The 13,928-nt window shown below is 42.6% G+C and overlaps 1 long non-coding RNA gene across 1 annotated transcript; it reads left to right on the top strand.

Annotated features, from left to right (window-relative positions):
* Positions 1–321: 321 nt before the first annotated feature.
* LOC119128742 lies at positions 322–13,548 on the top strand. The gene is made up of 3 exons (XR_005099071.1): positions 322–332; positions 12,076–12,083; positions 13,439–13,548. It is a non-coding gene; the product is annotated as an uncharacterized LOC119128742 (long non-coding RNA).
* The last annotated feature ends 380 nt before the right edge of the window (positions 13,549–13,928 follow it).

Here is a 13,928-nt window from a genome sequence, read left to right on the forward strand (position 1 = left end):
AGGAGAGAAGTGCCTCTTCGACAATCCGTCCATTGGCTCATGACCAATGGCAACTTTCCGACTCCCTGCAGGACGATGCTCAAGGTGCAAGTAACACCAAAATGAATATGATGGATTGTTTGAAGACAAAAGTTGGCAGGATACTCTCTTAATCAGCATCATCACATTTGAAGCATCCCAAGTATATATTGTGCTTTTGTGAGCTTTCAAAATTTTTTGCTTATGTTAATTTTCCCAAATGACTCTGGGATTATGGCATAATACCTAGACACTAAACACACCTACAGTATCACCAAAATCTTCACCATTGGTGAGCCAGTAATATTCATTTTGTTATATCGTTGTAATTATGTAATGTATGAGTTATGAAATATACAGGTTGAGTTCTTTATTAGCTGACGGATTCAGTTTCAGGGTTTATGCCTATGTACTGTAATGCTGTCTGTGGTAATACTTACTAGAGGGTGTCGCACGGGACGTAATTCAAGACAATTGACTTGAAGTGAGAATGTTGCACGGATAAAATACAGTACCTATAGGGTCATCACCAAGATGAAGCAAAGTAGGTAGGCTATTGTCTGGAGGGTAACAATAATAATTCACCCCCCCCCCCCCCCCCCCCCCCCACACACACACACAGAGGCCCCCATCCCCTATCTAGTTCATGTGCTACCCTTAAGACTGAGGTCTGGCGACATGTATGCATTGGACCTAGAAAGAACCTGTCATAAATATGAGCAAGCATCTCACTAATTGGTCAAAGCTCACTTACATTTTTGTACTGCCAGATCTCAAGGCCAAATATGCAAAACACTTTGTCTTTACTACCACAAGGGTCATATAATGTCATGTCAGTGTAATTCATTGTCATGGCTGGATTCAAATTAATGTGCTCCTTGTGGAAGAAAATATGCAGCAGTTGTCTTGTTTGTAATATTTGATAGATGCTTCTGATTAGTCCAATATGCTTCAGGGTGTATGCAAATCCTTACAAATAGGTTGTGGAATTAGGTTTGTGGTTGGGTGTTTATTATCCAGACTAGGGTGCATTCGAGCCGTTCTAAATTGTGACGCAATGGTATGAACATGTCGAGAGCGAAACATTTTTGCTTGGCTGTGCAGGGCTTTCAGTGCTACTCTGTGGATGTAGAAAACCCACTGTAAGGAAGTTGTCCTGGAATATTAGATTGTGTGTGGCATTTTTACGCAGATATTTTAAACATGGGACATGTCTACGGGTGGGCTGAGCTGGGCTTTGCCCACCTAGAGCTAAGTCGTGCCCACCTAGAAGAATCATCTGCCCATCCAATGAAAACTCTAGAAAAATCAGTTACCGTAATTTTCGGACTATAAGTCGCGGTTTTTTTCATAGTTTGGGTGGGGGGGCGACTTATACTCAGGAGCGACTTATGTGTTTTTTTTTTTCAAAAAATTTCAAAAAAAAAAATTCAAAAAAAAAAAAAATGAAACCGCGATAAACGAACCGCAATGTAGCAAGGGATTACTGTAATTTGAATTTCAAGTGACGACAGCAGCACGAAACCATCTGCGTCACTCCAATTCATTAAATCCATCAATCGTCCTTTGTCAACAATGCGTGCGCGCCGCTGACGGCTTTTGCACTTAAAAATATTCCACAGGCCCATATAACGATATATAAATTATATATCAAATAACTATTATATAAGCAATAATGTTATCAAACCATCTGTGCACTCTAAATCATTAAATCCATCGATCAAATTCCTCGTCCTTTGTCAACATCGCCGCGCGTGCGCCCTGACGCCAGCCTCGTCGTTATTCCACAGATTTACTATATAACTATATTGTAGCGTTAACAAAGTTCAAGGAAAGACGTGGGTTTGGTAAACGGCTCTTTATTTAACAAAACAAACTTACAGGCGTGTGGCGGCGTGGACGTCCAGCCACGAAAGGGGACGAGAGCTCCATACGATAGGACCGGGCGTGCGTAGAAGCCATGACCGAGCTCCATGCACCGTCCTCGGACAGCCACCCGGCTGAGCGCCGGCCCTCGACTTCCATCCACGGAGCTGAAAGGCAGCTCGGTAGAGTAGGACCGGGCGTGCGTAAAAGCATTGTCCGAGCACCATCCACCGTCCCTGGACAGCCACCCGGCCGAGCGCCGGCGCCCGACTTCAATCCACGAAAGTGAAAGAAAGCTGGACGAGTGACGCGCGACGTCGCGCTGCTGACGTCAGCAGCGCGACGCGACGTCGCGGTCGCGCGTCAGCAGCGCGACGGTTGTTTACATAAAGGACAAAGATCGACTCGTCCAGCTTTCTTTCACTTTCGTGGATTGAAGTCGGGCGCCGGCGCTCGGCCGGGTGGCTGTCCAGGGACGGTGGATGGTGCTCGGACAATGCTTTTACGCACGCCCGGTCCTACTCTACCGAGCTGCCTTTCAGCTCCGTGGATGGAAGTCGAGGGCCGGCGCTCAGCCGGGTGGCTGTCCGAGGACGGTGCATGGAGCTCGGTCATGGCTTCTACGCACGCCCGGTCCTATCGTATGGAGCTCTCGTCCCCTTTCGTGGCTGGACGTCCACGCCGCCACACGCCTGTAAGTTTGTTTTGTTAAATAAAGAGCCGTTTACCAAACCCACGTCTTTCCTTGAACTTTGTTAACGCTACAATATATATTATCTATATATAGTAGATCTGTGGAATAACGACGAGGCTGACGTCAGGGCGCACGCGCGGCGATGTTGACAAAGGACGAGGAATTTGATCGATGGATTTAATGATTTAGAGTGCACAGATGGTTTGATAACATTATTGCTTATATAATAGTTATTTGATATATAATTTATATATCGTTATATGGGCCTGTGGAATGTTTTTAAGTGCAAGAGCCGTCAGCGGCGCGCACGCATTGTTGACAAAGGACGATTGATGGATTTAATGAATTGGAGTGACGCAGATGGTTTTATTAACGTGTTATTTATGTAATAGTTTTTTGAATAACTCTGAATTTTACGTCAGGGCCGTTCTCAGCTCTTAGTTTGTGTTTATGTCACGTTAGCATAGCTATCGTTTAGCCTGTTGTTGCTCGTTCATGACTGTTCTTGGTGTTGGATTTTGTCGAATAAATTGCCCCCCAAAATGCGACTTATACTCCGGAGCGACTTATATATGTTTTTTTTCACTTTTTTGGGCATTTTATGGCTGGTGCGACTTATACTCCGGTGCGACTTATAGTCCGAAAATTACGGTATTTAAAAAACAATTTGGAGTATATATAGCTTATATGTCAATGGGGATCAAAATAATGCATTGCTTACTAATTGGCCAGCATGAAGGTGTTGACGTTCTTAGTGCTGCTCTTTTACATCAGCAAACCATGACAACACTTACATAATGTGGTACAGATGTGGTCAAGTAAACAGCTAAACCTGTTTGTAACTAGCTGCACTCAGCAATCTAAACAAAACCGTTAATACCTTAATATGTTGTTCATACTTTTCTTTAGGTCTTATAAGTTGTCTTGTATAGTTTCACCGTTGTGTTTTGAAGGCTGTGTGTTTCTTTAAGTTACCAGCTCACTTGATTTAACGTTGGTAATTCGCCATCTTCTGTCTACCTGTGGCACATTTGTTGCTAGTCACTGGAGCTGGCTTGTTGGGAATAAAATAATTTTATGAAAGACTAACGATTAGTATTTTTTTTTCATGGGGTAACGACCCCTGACCCCCGTACAGAAATTGGATGCTGTAATTGTAATCTCTCCCACCCCTGTTCTCAAAATTCAACTGCAGCTTGTTTACATACTGTGACAAACGAGGCTGGACAACCAAGTGCGGCATGATGCAGACTTTATTTCCCACCCAAAGATCACATACTAGTAACACCTCTGTTTTAAAGTGTTAAGTGACTAATGTAAGAGTAGGGGGGAAACAAAAGAACCTATACAGACCTGATTCACAAATTCGGCTCAGTGTAAAATAGCGCATGCTTAAAAGAGACTTCCAACCGTATGCCGCTGGTATCGCCCATGTTTTAGACTTGTCATTTTGGCTCAGCAACACCCAAATGAGACGTGACATTCTCTTGACTGCTTACTCCTTGAAATTAATTATTTATAACCTGGGTGGAAAAGTGTGTCAGAGGGAAATTTAATTGTCAAAGTCTCATTATGCTAAAGGTCAGTTAGTTGTCACTCACTGGACTAAACGTTCCCATCCACAGTACCATCGCGATCTTATTAAAGTTTCATGATTCAAAAACTATGATGGACAAAGTAATTTTATGTTATTGTGTTGCACAGCTCAAATTTCAGAGCACACACTAGAAATGCAACAAAATGTTTCCATATGTTCCAGACTGGCCATAGACCAAAGTTGTGGAGTGGGGAATGCATCACTGTCAGATAGGGAGCAACAAGGTGACAGCTTCCAGCCATGAGCTGTCCCTATTAGTTAAAAATGAAAAGTGAATTGAGACTGCCACAAGCCCTCTTTTAGAATGCCACAGAGGATAATAACACCACACATCAATCATTTCATGGAATAAGCATTACAGTGACAGACATCTGATGATAGGACAGTGCAAACAAAGAATACATCACATTTGGTAACTCGTGATGTATCAATATATTGCCACATCACGTTCCACTGTCAGTATATTTTTTGCACTATTGTCCTGCGGCCAACCTTTTGTCACCAAACACAATTCTGACACAAACAGGCCTATTTATCCCGAACTGTTCTATACCACTTTCTGCTGCAAAGCCTGACAGATTTCTTTGAAGCCCAAAGTTCAGCCTGATTGTTTGATGTGTCACATGTGAGAAGAGGAGTGGGTGGACCTGACTGATGTTGAGCTCCCAGCACTGTGCTGTGTGATCGAGACGAGAATAACAGCCAAAAGAACATGTACTCCTTTTGCCTGATGTGCTTTGTCTGGGCACCGTTGTTAGGCGCGAACAGTTTATATGCACCTGTTTTTAGATAAGACAAAACTAACCTTTTAAGTTTACTGCATGTAGTTGGTATTGCATAAAGGTCTGATGCTACTTCCTTGCTATTGTTGCGTGTTGTGCACACATATGAACATTAAAACGTACATGGGATTGTCTAACCTAACAGACTATTTACACATTGCTGTTGCTCTCTCTTCACTATTGATCAACTGTAGCTATGATAAAATATACTGTAGGTTCTCCGTGAAAATGAGAAAATACATTTCCCACTTTTCCTGAGCTAAAACAACTAGGAAGGGCATACATTTAGGAACATTATTTTGGATGGATACTATCATGTCTGCATGTCCATCTTGGTAAATAGGATTGCAATCCGTTGTGAAGATAAAATAAAAAATAATAAAAAAAGGAAATTGTTGTCCATAATAGTGTGACTGCTTGACTCTCAGCATTCAAAAACGAGTGGCCAGAATCTCAAGGACATTAACACACACTGACTGGAGGTCCTCAGTGTGCCGTGGCCTTAATGTGCTAATGAGTTCAAACATGCAGTTTAACACAAGACTGTTAATCAAGCCTTTGGCATTTTGGTATCTGATACCGACAGTCAGGTCATTTCTTCCTCTGAGGGTGAGGGGAACTTTGTACACATTAAAATTGCTCACAGATTGTCTTTAACCTTAAATTTAAAAGCCATTAAGACACAAAGTAACCTCTCATTTACTTTTAACTACAGTACACATTACAGTTTCTTTTGTCAGTAAGCGGTTGTTGCCCTGTCCAAATAAAAGCTTACATGAAGTCAGTAATCAAGTATGATCAGGCAATTCTAGAAAGAGGCAATAGTTGTGGAAGATCGTGGGAACTGGCACAAGTAATGTCAAAAAGGTTTCCACATTCTTCACCAGCTCTTGCTTGCCTTGGTGTCTCTAGATATAAAATCTTAATTATCATATTTCAGTCGTCAATACTTACATGACCAGCAGGCCACTCAATAATATAAAACATATTTCACAATCTATGCATAGACACATTGCAATAAATGTAATGAAAAGGAAGCTAATAGAAAAGGAAGCTAACAGTCTGCTAATAGTCCCATCTGGAATGAAGATGGTCTTGAGATTGCTGTCGAACTAAATCGTACCACCATTATGCTGCAGATGGTGATTGAGAGAATGTTAGAGGAAAAAAACATTTAGAAAGAGAACTAAAGGAGAAACTGAGGATGAGAGTTGGGAAATAATATCCTCGCCTTCAAAACTATTGTACATACAGTTACATTGACAAGAATTGCCAAATACCTGCTGGAGTCGCAGTACTTGACTCACTTCTCTAACCCCCCCCCAATCCCCCTAGAATAGCCCTTGAAAGCGAGTGAACTGGTGCATAAAGTCTTCCATGGCTGAGACGTGACAGCCGCACATGCCAAAAAATCCATCTTCCAATGCAATTTAGCACAGAGGGAGCTGAGAAGATGGGAAATTATACAGGACTCCAGTCAGACTTTGTGAAATGATGGCTGCTTACAAAAATCAGGAAAGTCAAAAGCTGCCCCCTCTTAAAATACAGTTGTGGTCAGTTGAGTACCTGTTATGACAAATTAAGAACTATGGCATTTATTAAAACATGAGGTGACTGAGTTTGATTGTAAATATCTATCTATCTATCTATCTATCTATCTATCTATCTATCTATCTATCTATCTATCTATCTATCTATCTATCTATCTATCTATCTATCTATCTATCTATCTATCTATCTATCTATCTATATTTGTACATGATTATCTTGTAAATAGTAAATCACACACCTGGATGTGAGCCCACATGCACAAACATCACTGTAAATAAGCCAAACTTTGTAAATAAGTTGTCAAATGTGAAAATGTTGCTGTTTATGTATGTAAATAAATGTTATTGCCATCAAATACACATTTTCATTATTTTTGTTCATGTTTTATAGAAAGGAAGGGCAGTTGAGATGTTTGAGACATCACTAAACCAAAAAAATTGTCAGTCACACAAGTGCAGAATTACTTTCTGTGATTGCTGATTTGAGTGAAACCATGCTTTTAAATAGTGATAACTATAGAACAGTATTAGATACAATAATACTTTCTTTTCTAATGAAAGAACAGAGTCTAATTTTTCCTTTGGCCCCACCCATGTTTACATAGCCATCGTATACAATATTCTGTCGGCCTTGAAAATAAGTGAAAATGCTGAAAATCGGCTGGGATTTTAGTGGTTGTCATTTCTAGCGCTTTGCATTGAAAGAGTTAAGAGATGATCTAATGTAAATCAAATTAAAATCAAAAAGTATTATTTAGTAATATTCCTAATATTAATTAATTAAATAATAATGTAATTAATATTAATTGAGATGATAGCTAAAGTAACCTTTTTCACCTCAGATTCTCTGTATTATCCAGATGTTACAACCGGCTTAGCGGCAGTTATACTATACTGCTCACACTGTCCCATTGAAAAGCCTGCACCTGTGGCTGCTCTACCTGCTGGCTGGCTGATGCTTCAGCTGTTCAGCTGTTCAACCTGCTGTCGCAAAAGCATTGCTGTCATGGGAATGGAGCCTACTGAAGCCCTTCCTGCACATTTTGCAGCATCTCAGAAGACAATTTATTTGCACTCTTTTTCATTTATGGTCCATATTGCTACACACGTTGGGTGCTCTGATCTCACTCAATTGTGAAACTATCAACGGAAGTGACATTGACAGTTTTAGTACTATCCAGATTATATAGGTAGAGCTTTGGTAGTTTTCAAAGGCTACTATTTCTTGACTGGTTCATTATACTTTAGACTAGGGGTGTCCAAACTACGGCCCGCGGGCCGCAGTTTTTATTGGCCCGCAGCAAATTCTGAAAACATAATTGAATGTGGCCCGCACAACAGCTTGAGCACTTCTCAGTTTCCACACTAGATGGAGCCCGCCACACAAAGCGCTTGACGTCCGATTAGCCCCCCCCCCCGGAAGAGAAGCGAACGCGCAGCGTTTGATTTGACGTCACATTAGCCGGGAGAGAAGCGAACGCGCTGCGCTTGACGTCCAATTAACCCCCCCCCCCCGGAAGAGAAGGGAACGCGCAGCGTTGGACGTCCCACTAGCACCCCCCCCCCTGGAAGAGAAGGGAACGCGCAGCGTTGGACGTCCCACTAGCACCCCCCCCCCCCGGGAGATATTGGCCCCCGGGCCCCTTCACGTTACTAAATATGGCCCTCCTTGCAAAAAGTTTGGACACCCCTACTTTAGACAGATCGACAGGTTGCTCACTCTAAATTGTAGGCCAGTTTCTTGGGGGAAAAAAATCCACAGCTTTACATTGACCCCAGAGGAAGGACTGTTGGCCAACTAGGCCTTTGTCCCTTGTGTCTGATTGCCAGACGAGTCCTGGACAGAAAAAGCAGACACGCATCACCCAAGCCTGAAAATAGAAACAAAATATAGCGTACGGTGGTCCCCACCTATAGTCTGCACAGGAATATTCAGTGTTTTTCACCCCCAAAATATTGTCTCATTCCACAAAGAGTGACCACTAACAAGTTATTTTGCCACTATTCATCTGACATAAATAAGGAGAATTTACACTAAAAATTGGAACTGAATAGGTATTTTTGATTAAAGATGAAACATTTTCAATAAACTACTAACTAATAACTAACTAACTAATGTTATCTGGATTCTTGAATATTGCTGAGGAATATTGTCTATGGTTACAACACTTTTATTTAATGGGGTCTTTTTATCTTATTTGTCTCCTTTGACGTTTGTCTAATCTTTGTTGATTAACCAAATAATTAAAAAGAAATGTTAAATGGAGAATTTTTGCTTTAATCATTTTCAGAATAGTCACAGAGGAGACTGTTCTTTCAGCCACATTCAGAGAGGCAGCAGCTACAATATCTGTGCGCCCGGGGGCTGGCCAGGTCAGCATGCCCTTGTATGTGCACACGTAACCAAGACACCAGTCAAGGTCCACAATGTACAAAAACAAAGAACAGATGTTGGGGGTTGTGAGACATGTTGTCATTTTTTGTTCAAGGTTCACAAATATACTGGATTTCCCCTTCATCTGAAAAGTTGTTTATTGTTGTTTTTTTTCTAAAATAAATGGACAAATGATCGTACGAACAATAAATTGTCAACCAGAGAAAACAATAATTTAACAAGCGGAAAACAATTTTCCAATGCCAAATACATGCACTTTGTAGAACTTTTAAGATCTTCTCTGTAGCTTTTCTACCGCCATTAGACTGTGCTGCATTGCAGATGTACGTTTACAAATAATCATCTATGCAGTGTTAATGAATAGATTTACTTTATTGAATTTTCTTTGCTAAAACAAAATAACTTTGACAATGTTCAATATTATGACTTGCTGTTATGCCAATACAAAATACGGCATAGAGAAAAGGTATGTCAACAGTGTGAAATGACCTGATTTGCTGCATAATCTGGCCATGAAATGTGATCTGATGTCATCATTAGCAAATGTTTCTTTAATAAATATGGCACATATGTTTCATATTGTTGTCAAACGCAAAGTGATGATACTACAACATCTCAGTTAGGTGAAGGTGTCACGACGGGGTGGAGGAATGGAGCGAGGACGACCAAATGCAGCTTGGACCAGGGTTTATTGCAGGAAACTCAAAAGACAAACCCGGCAAACTGATGTGACTAAACAACAAAACCAAAAGGACTGATCCAAAACGTGAAACAAAAGACAGGAACCAAAAAACACGCGTGACAGTGAGACATGCATTGTCCACATCTCTCAGGTAATGCTCCGACGGCGAGTGACACGCAAACAGAACTTAAATAAGACACAGGTAACGAGAGGAAGGTGCGTGTGATTACACTAAACAAGGGCACACAGGAAGGGAGGGGCAAGCACACAGACACAGAACTGGGGACGAGACATGACAGAACCCCCCCCACAAGGGACGGCCCCCGACGTCCCAAAAACACAACCCCCCACGGCGGCACGCGGGGGGGCGGGGGGGACAGCGCACTAGTCCAAATGGCCCTACTGGTTCTCGAAGTGGTTCGAACGGCGCACGGCGGCGACTGGGGGAACAGAACTGCACTCTGGCGGAAACTCGGGGATACAAAACCGCACTCGGGCGGAAACTCGGGGATACAAAACCGCACTCGGGCGGAAACTCGGGGATACAAAACCGCACTCGGGCGGAAACTCGGGGATACAGAACCGCACTCGGGCGGAAACTCGGGGATACAGAACCGCACTCGGGCGGAAACTCGGGGATACAGAACCGCACTCGGGCGGAAACTCGGGGATACAGAACCGCACTCGGGCGGAAACTCGGGGATACAGAACCGCACTCGGGCGGAAACTCGGGGATACAGAACCGCAATCGGCGGCGATCTCAGGGACAGAACCGCAAACGGCGGCAACTTGCAAAGTCGGACCGCGATCAGCGGCAGTCTGAAGTCCGATCATGCTGGAACCTGCTCGGACGATGGACGAGGATCGGGCGTCGCTGGAGCGAAGTCCGATGGCGCCGGAACCTTCTCGGACGATGGACGTGGATCGGGCGTCGCTGGAGCGAAGTCCGATGGTGCCGGAACCTTCTCGGACGATGGACGTGGATCAGGCGTCGCTGGAGCGAAGTCCGATGGCGCCGGAACCTTCTCGGACAATGGACGTGGATCGGGCGTCGCTGGAGCGAAGTCCGATGGCGCCGGAACCGTCCCGGACGATGGACGTGGATCGGGCGTCGCTGGAGCGAAGTCCCATGGGGCCGGAACCTTCTCGGACGGGAGCTGATGGCGAAGGGTCCAAGCGCTGGTCGCTGTGTTGGTCGGAGCATTCTGTCACGAACGGGGGTGGATGGAGCGAGGACGACCAAATGCAGCTTGGACCAGGGTTTATTGCAGGAAACTCAAAAGACAAACCCGTCAAACTGATGTGACTAAACAACAAAACCAAAAGGACTGATCCAAAACGTGAAACAAAAGACAGGAACCAAAAAACACGCGTGACAGTGAGACATGCATTGTCCACATCTCTCAGGTAATGCTCCGACGGCGAGTGACACGCAAACAGAACTTAAATAAGACACAGGTAACGAGAGGAAGGTGCGTGTGATTACACTAAACAAGGGCACACAGGAAGGGAGGGGCAAGCACACAGACACAGAACTGAGGACGAGACATGACAGAAGGTCATACATGGGCCACTGTAGGATGCTTGATGAAACCATTCTGTTCCTTAGTTCTGTATTGTACGTCGTCCTTATTATTATTATTATTACTATTATTACTATTATTATTACTATTATTATTATTATTTATAATCTATCTGCAGCTCTTGTGCCATTATTACTAACCTGCTTATGGTCTCTGGGGCAGAGTAACTCACGTTTTTTATTTTTGAAAAATAATGATAATGATTAGGTTATTTACTGTTTGACTCAATTTGACTCAGCATCTCAAAATCCAACTAAACGTTGGCAAAAGAGCAGACATTTATGTAAAAAGATAAAGCACACTGCTCCATCCGCACATCATGGAAGAGACAAAAGTGATAACCACTGATAGCCTGCTCCTTTTACAGAGGCGTTTCACCTTTGAAATATTAGGTTGCAGTAAAATGTTGCCCTTCAAAAATGGAATGGTCGTGAAAGTCCGTTGTATAAATATAAATAAATAGAGGGAGTGGGAAAGCGAGAGAGAGAGCGAGTGAGAGAGCCAGAGAGAGGAAGCCAGAGAGAGCCAGAGAGAGAGAGCCAGACAGAGACAGACAGACATAATTTGCTCTGCGTGCCTTTTTAGTCAGTCATTTCCGATGAAGTGTGACTATATGTGGGCATTTCAGTGACTGCTCGTGTTTGGACTTGTCACCTGTCAGTCATAATTGCATCACTGCTGATTAGTTCCATTGTGTCTCAGTGAGTCATTACTGATGTATCCTGCCTGATCTGGACTCGATCACTTCATTGTCGCTACACATGGGTGAATGAGTTGGACATACATTTTTTGATAATATTATAGTATACGTTAGGGGAACTGTTATACATCCCTGAAATAAAAATAATTAAAAAACAATGCACAGGAATATATCCCAGTCCTTCCAAACCTGAAGTGTGATTGGTTAGGCCTGCCAGTAGGTATAATGGACAACAGTGCAGTGATAGAAAAAACATGTGACAAGCAGATTGGCTTGGCTTGACTGGCAACAAAAAGTTATTATAGGCTATGATGACAATTACGTGCTTTTTATGCCATTTCTTTCTTGTCTCTTGATCTCAAACATGCAAATTATTCTTTCACGCTATTAAAGTTAAGAGGAGACGATGAGCAAAAAGCAAGGGATTTGGCCTGTCATGGTTGAGCGGCTGAGTGAAAGAGGCAGACATAGTGACAAGGAGGGAATACAAACAAGATGCTTATGTTTCCAACGTGATGGCCAGCAAGTAATGGTTGTTAGTATTTGTGTCGACCGGCTCCGCGCCGCCTCAACCTAATGGAAATTGGCTGAGCGCAGACGCACAGTGACAAATTAAATGGGCCATCAAAATGCTGTTCGTGTTAGAAAGGCAGAGCAAGCATTTCCGCACAGAATTAAAATCACTGCACTTAGTCTTAATCTTTAACTCCCTCTTAAACAGCAATTGTTGTCGGAAAACAATTGGGAATGAGCAATGAGGGTGGACTGGAGATTCATTCAGAGGCCATTTTATTAGATACATCTTTCTAATACCAGTTAATTCAGCCAATTTAGCATTGAAAAACTGCAATTAGACAAGAAGCCAAGAACATTCTACAGAGATATTCGCCCATGTTGACATGATGACATCACATTGTTGATGCTCTCTATACTGAGGTGGAGGGAAAGGCAGATTAATCCTCTAACAGGCTGTGTAAAATAATTTATTGAGGCCATTTTATTACACTGAAGTAATTCGTAGGTTTGAGAATACCTGGGCTTTGTGAGATGGACTGTGGTCCCGGTGAAAGTAGGCAGAAGATGATGCGGTGGACTCAGAGTTGACTATAAAGAGCTCACTTTAATTGACAACTTGAGATGCTTCTGCGTGAAAACATTAGTACATCAGCAGTTTCTGAAAAATTAAGTCCACCACAGCTGGCACCTACAATCAGGTTATGTTTAAAGTCACTTAAATCACCTTTGTACCATTTAAATAAGTGGTTCCTTCAGATGCTCTTTTTTGGCAGGCTAACATTTGCATGGCAGCCCCGTCGTGTCAATAAAGACATTAATCTGAGAATCTGCTAAATCTTGCTTACCCCAGGAAGCTTTTTTGACCATTTATGTTGCCATGCTTAAAATTTATGTGTTCCTTCACGCCAAAAAAATCTCCTAAACATTCTTTGGGGATTGTAGTATATGTTCTTTAAGGATCAGGTCCGTCCCAGTGACCCTCCGGAGTTGCCACAGGGCAAGGCTGGATGAGAATGGAAAATATTTTTTTTACACAGCCATTCTGGTGAGGTAAGTCAAGTTTCATGTCAAGTCAAGCTTATTTATATAGCCCTACATCACAAGCAAGTCTCAAATGGCTTCACATGTAGAAACATTGACAATTATTCTCAAACATCCCCTGATCTTAAACGAGATAAAGGTTTTATGCCATTCATATGCTGAAATCAAAGAAGTCTCCCAAAACAACTCGTGTGTGTGTGTGTGTGTGTGCGTTCTGCGTTCATGCTCCCCTCTTCTGCGTGTGTATGTATTCTTATCAGGAACAGTCGGAATATCCTAATTTATGAATCACATAAGCGTGTATATCAACAAAACACCCCAGTCTTTGATCTACCTCAAAGGCCTGTGGAATCATTCACTAGTGTTTCTCTTAAAACCAAATGGTCAAACGATGATGCAATCACCTTCGTCTCCTGGAGCCGAGAACACCTCTTGACCAACCATAAACATTTTATAATGGTCAGTGAAATGCAACCCTGTGTTTCTACACATACAAGATAGCAT

The sequence above is a fragment of the Syngnathus acus genome, chromosome 10 (assembly GCF_901709675.1).
Source record: "Syngnathus acus chromosome 10, fSynAcu1.2, whole genome shotgun sequence".
Classification (NCBI taxonomy): Eukaryota; Metazoa; Chordata; class Actinopteri; order Syngnathiformes; family Syngnathidae; genus Syngnathus; species Syngnathus acus.